This window comes from Triticum aestivum, chromosome 7B (genome assembly GCF_018294505.1).
Source record: "Triticum aestivum cultivar Chinese Spring chromosome 7B, IWGSC CS RefSeq v2.1, whole genome shotgun sequence".
Classification (NCBI taxonomy): domain Eukaryota; kingdom Viridiplantae; phylum Streptophyta; class Magnoliopsida; order Poales; family Poaceae; genus Triticum; species Triticum aestivum.
Genome location: NC_057813.1, coordinates 445,484,508 through 445,490,561, shown reverse-complemented (window position 1 = coordinate 445,490,561; position 6,054 = coordinate 445,484,508).

The window sequence follows — 6,054 nt, the reverse complement described above, 5'->3', positions numbered from 1 at the left end:
ACATGCTGGCGCGAGCGAGACACGGTCGCCTGGACGGGATACTGCTCCTTCTAACATAGTTAGAAGTCCAAGCATATCCCGCTCCTCGCACCGTTCGCCGCTGCCGCCCACCACTCGAGCAGAAGCTTTGGCGCGAGCTCAACTGCTCCTAGATTACCCCCCAACAGCAGACAAGATCGATGAATGGAGGGCCACCTTTCAGAGTCTCATCGGCTTCGCCAACGGCGACACTCCGCGACAGCCGAGTACATCGCTGCCGCGACAAGACTGCCAGGCACGAGCCAATGGCGACGAAACTGGTGGGGGTGCAACCACCATGCACTCTCCGCCCCGAAGGCCAAGATCGCCGACTCGCCAGATCCACCTCGACAGCGACTCCACTGCATCATCAGATCCATGAGCTCGTCATGATCAGCAACAAGTTCTTCACGAACGACAGCAAGAAGACGCTCGTACTCGCATCGAGCGCTGAAGAGAAGCGCGGCGTCAATCGGACTAGCGCGCTGGGCCCTCTGTCGACAGGCATGTGCTAGGGGAACCAGGCGACTTGCCGTACGCGGTAGGTTGCCCTGCGTTCACTCGAGAGTTGCGGCAAGTCCAGTGGCCCAGCACGAAGAATTTCAAGCCAGACGTACCAGAGAAATACGACGGCAAGTCGCATCCATCGGAGTTCCTCAGTATCTACACCATCGCGGTGCAAGCTGCCGGGGGGCGGGACGACAAGATCCTTGCCAACTACTTCCCGCTGGTGCTCAAGCCCAATGTCAGATCCTGGCTCATGCACTTGCTGGACAACTCCATATCCTCCTGGGCAGACCTATGCCATCAGTTTGTCGGCGCCTTTACAGGCGGCCACAAGCCTCATGGCCAAGAGAGCGACCTTCATCTGCTCGCCCAAAAGGAAGGAGAACCCCTGCGCAAGTACATTCAGAGATTCAGCCGCGTACAGCACAACATCCCAGACGTCCACCCTGCCGCGGTAATCAGCGCGTTCCATCAGAACATGCGAAACCGCAGGATGCGGGAGGAGATGGCGATGTGCAAGATCAGAGACGTCAGTGAGCTGTATGCCCTGGCCGACAAGTGTGCACGTGCTGAGGAAGGGAGGAAACTCCCCGGAGAGAATACAGAAGCAGCGGGATCTGATAGTGAGGAGGCCGCCCCGGCAAAGAAAAACCGGCGGCGGAACAACAGGAAGAAGAAAGGCAGAGATGTGCTAATCGTTGAGCAGTCTGGCAACGGAGGTGGCGCCAAGAAAGCCAAAGTTGGTAGTTCCGGCAAGGAGATTGCCGCAGGCACCAACTACCAGGCTGTGGCGGTCGCCGACAAGCAGGACGGCACCAACAGGCAGTACTGCAAGATCCACCGCACCAAGGGCCATGACCTCCAGAGCTGCAAGAAGGTCGAGCAGCTTGTTGAGCAGCAAAAGGCTGAATACGAGCGGCGCAACAAGGAGAAAGCCCAGGAAGGTGCTGGAGGAGCCAGCACGAAACGCCCCGGCTGAGGAGGACGCCGCGGCAAGGCCAAGCAGCGGCAAGGAGACAGACCTCCCCGCGGCCGCGACAAGGATGAAGATGACGACGACGATGAAGATATGGATGATGATGAGACCGATGAGCAGGAGTTCCAGAAAGCCACAGAGGTCCTGTGCGTTGATGGCGGTGCTTCTCTGCATACTTCACACCGCCAGCTCAAGCAGTGGGTGCGGGAAGTTAATGCGGTAGAACCACCCATCGAGTCACGCAAGCCTCTGAAATGGTCCAGCACGCCTATCATCTTTGATATTGAGGACCACCCTGATCGCATAACTGCGGTCGGGTGCTTGCCGATGTTGGTTTCACCAACTATCCGCAACCTCAAGGTCACTAAGATGCTAGTTGACGGCGGGGCCGGCTTGAACCTGATCTCCTCCGCGGTACTCCAGAAACTCCAGATCCCTAATAGCGAGCTCGAAGAGACCGGCACATTCCAAGGAATCAATCCGGGAAGGAGTAAGCCGAAGGGAAAGATCACGTTGCCGGTGACATTTGGCAGCGAGTTGAACTTCAGGACTGAGAGGGTCACTTTTGACGTTGCCGACTTTCCATTGCCTTACAATGGGATACTCGGCCGTCCAGCACTCGCCAAGTTCATGGCAGCCTCTCACTATACATACAACATGCTGAAGATGCCAGGCCCGATAAGTGTCATCTCTGTCCCTGGCGACAAGAAGGATGCTCTTATTTGCGCCGACAAGATCTACCGGGAAGCAGCAGCCGCAGCAGATCGCAAGTCACTTGCCGTTGAAGCTCCTGGGGCGAAGAAGAAGACCAAGTCCGGCAAGAGCTCTGATGCCCACTCCGACAAGCGCACCTCTTCGGAGTGCTGGGCTACCGTCGAGGACGCACCATCGAGCTCCACCGGCAAGTGTAAGAAGACAATGGCAGCTCCACCAGAGACCAAGAAGGTGTCCGCCAAGGAGGATGGCACCGGTGGTACCTTCACCATCAGTGCCACTCTCGACCCTAAATAGGAAAGCGCGCTCGTTGCTTTCCTGCGGGCGAACATTGACATGTTTGCGTGGCGACCGTCTGACATCCCCGGTGTTCCCAGGAAAGTAATCGAGCACCATCTTGCTGTCTGTCCTCATGCACGGCCCGTCAAGCAGAAAGTCAGGAAACAAGCAGTGGAGCGCCAAGAATTCATCGCAGAAGAAATCAAGAAATTGGAAGCAGCAGGCCTTGTCAGAGGAGTGCTCCATCCTATGTGGTTGGCCAATCCTGTAGTCGTGCGCAAGGCGAACGGGAAATGGAGGCTTTGTATCAACTTTACCGATGTCAATAAAGCTTGTCCCAAAGACCCATTTCCCTTGCCGCGCATCGACCAGATTGTTGACTCCACGTCCGGATGTGACTTGCTTTCATTTCTTGATGCATACTCAGGATACCATCAGATCTTCATGGCAGAAGAGGATGAGGAGAAGACCGCATTCATCACACCATGTGGCACATACTGTTTCGTATGGATGCCTTTCGGTTTAAAGAATGCTGGTTCAACATTTGCAAGGGTAGTCCACGACGCTTTTGAGCCGCAAATACATAGAAATGTGGAAGCCTACATGGATGACATACTGGTCAAGAGCAAGGACAAGGCGACTCTGATTCAAGATTTAGACGAAACCTTTGCAAATCTGCGCAAGATCAACCTCAAGCTTAACCCCGAGAAGTGTGTGTTTGGAGTCCCCTCCGGCAAGCTTCTCGGGTTCTTCGTGTCTCAGCGGGGAATTGAAACCAATCCCAACAAGATCAAGGCCATTGAGCAGATTGAAGCACCAAAGCGCGTCAAGGATGTACGAAGACTTGCCGGTTGCGTAGCTGTTCTCAGCAGGTTTATCTCTAGGTCTGCTAAGCGCCCTGCCATTTTTCAACATTTTGAAAAAGGCAGGTCCAATGAAATGGACTCCGGAAGCGGAGGCTGCGCTGCAGGACTTAAAGAGATACCTGTCCTCCACTCCAACACTTGTCGCACCTAAGCCACAAGAGAAGTTGCTGCTATATATAGTAGCAACCAATCAAGTGGTTAGTGCTACGTTAGTAGCGGAGAGGGAGGCGGATGATGAGCCAGCAACCACGACAGATGCATCCAGCGACAAGCAGGGGACTTCACCGGCAAGCTCTGGTCCTGACAAGGATGGATCTGCGCAGGCGCATGAGAAGATACAGAAAAGAATGGTGCAGCGCCCAGTTTACTTTGTCAGTTCCCTTCTGCAGGGAGCTAGGTCAAGGTACTCTAGTGTGCAGAAATTGCTTTTCGGCCTTCTCATGGCCTCGAGAAAGCTGCGCCATTACTTCCAAGCACATGAGATCAAAGTCGTCACTTGTTTTCCGCTGAAGAGGATACTGCAAAATCCAGAAGCAACAGACAGGATTGTCGAGTGGGCACTGGAACTGTCAAGCTTTGGCCTCAAGTTTGAGAGCACTTCAACTATCCAAAGCAGAGCATTGGCAGAGTTCATAGCAGAGTGGACGCCAACACAAGATGAAGAAATTCTAGAAACGAGCATCCCCGTCAAGGAAGCAAGCAAAGAGTGGCTAATGTACTTTGATGGTGCCTTCTCGCTGCAAGGCGCCGGTGCGAGCGTACTACTTGTTGCACCCACCAGAGAGCACCTCAAGTACGTAGTCCAGATGCACTTTCCCAAGGAGCAAGCAACGAACAATACTGCAGAGTATGAAGGTTTGCTTGCCGGTCTCAGGATCGCAGCAGATCTTGGGATCAAGAAGCTCATTGTTAGGGGTGACTCACAGCTTGTCGTCCGCCAAGTGAACAAGAATTATCAGAGTCCGTTGATGGAAGCTTACATTGATGAAGTGAGGAAGCTAGAAGAGCACTTTGACGGCCTACAGATGGAACATGTTCCAAGAGCTCAGAACGACATTGCCGATGGCCTGTCAAAGTGCGCCGCACTTAAGTTACCTGTGGAACCAGGGATCTTTGTGCTCAAGCTGACTCAACCATTCGTAACATCATCAACTGGACAGAGCAAGAAGAGGAAGTTGATTTCTGGTGACTATTTTCCGGCAGAGCTCCCCGAAGCCGACGCCAAGAAGGTCCTCAAGATCAACACCAAGGGTGCTGAGGAGCAGTCTGCTCCGGCAAGCCCTAGGGTTTGTTCCGTTGAAGCAGACGCTCCCGACAAGTTTTGCTCCGGGAAGCTTGCCGGGGAACGTCAAGCTCCGGCCAGGCCGCAGGTTCCCGCCGTAGAAGCGGATGTTCCCGCAGCGGCAGATGTGCCTTTAGTCCTTGTTGTCGAGCCACAAGCTCTAGCATGGGCACAGCAGATTGTCTGTTTCCTTCAGATAGGAGAACTTCCCGAAGAGCAAAAAGAAGCGGAAAGAGTAGCCCGGCAGTCAAGTATGTACTAGTTTGTCGACAACACACTGTACAGAAGAAGACTCAACGGCGTGAAATTGAAGTGTATTCACCGGGAAGACGGACAAAAGCTGTTGGCAGAGATACATGGAGGCATATGTGGTCACCACATTGGCGCAAGAGCACTTGCCGGCAAAGTGTTCCGGCAAGGTTTCTTTTGGCCGACAGCCCTCCAGGATGCAACTGCACAAGTAACCAAGTGTGAAGCGTGCTAGTTCCATTCCAAGCAGATACACCAGCCAGCTCAAGCTCTCCAGACGATCCCTTTATCCTGGCCAATTTCGGTCTGGGGGCTCGACATCCTCGGCCCCTTTCCCCGAGTTGTCGGGGGCTTTGAGTACTTGTACTTTGCAATCGACAAGTTCACAAAGTGGCCGGAAGTGGAAGCAGTGCGGAAGGTGACAGCACAGTCAGCAGTCAAGTTCTTCAGGTCGATTGTTTGCCGCTTCGGAATCCCTAACAGGATCATCACCGACAATGGCACGCAATTCATGAGTCGCACCTTCATGCAGTACGTCCAAGATCTTGGCGCCAAGGTCTGCTTCGCTTCTGTTTCTCATCCGAGAAGCAACGGTCAAGCAGAGAGGGCGAATGCTAAAGTGCTGCACGGGCTCAAGACCAGGACTTTCGACAGGCTGCACAAGTGCGGAAAGAACTGGATTGAGGAGCTGCCGGTGGTTCTTTGGTCGATCAGGACGACGCCAAATCGAGCCACTGGCCAGACACCTTTCGCTCTAGTCTATGGAGCGGAGGCAGTTCTCCCCACGGAACTCGTATACGGGTCACCTTGAGTGCTCGCTTATGATGAGCTTGAGCAAGAGCAGCTGCGACAAGATGACGTGCTGCTCCTTGAGGAGGACCGTCTTCAGGCCGCTGTACGAGCTGCTCGATACCCGCAAGCTTTGCGCCGCTACCATAGCCGCAAAGTTAATGCCAGAAGTCTCGAGGAAGGCGACCTTGTTCTTTGGCGCGTTCAGTCCGCCAAGAATTCCAACAAGTTGACGCCGAAGTGGGAAGGCCCTTACCGGGTGAAACGAGTCACTAGGCCTGGCGCTGTCCGCCCTGAGACCGAAGATGGCATTCCGGTGAGCAACTCCTGGAACATTGAGCATCTTCGTAAGTTTTACCCGTAAGGCGCGGTTG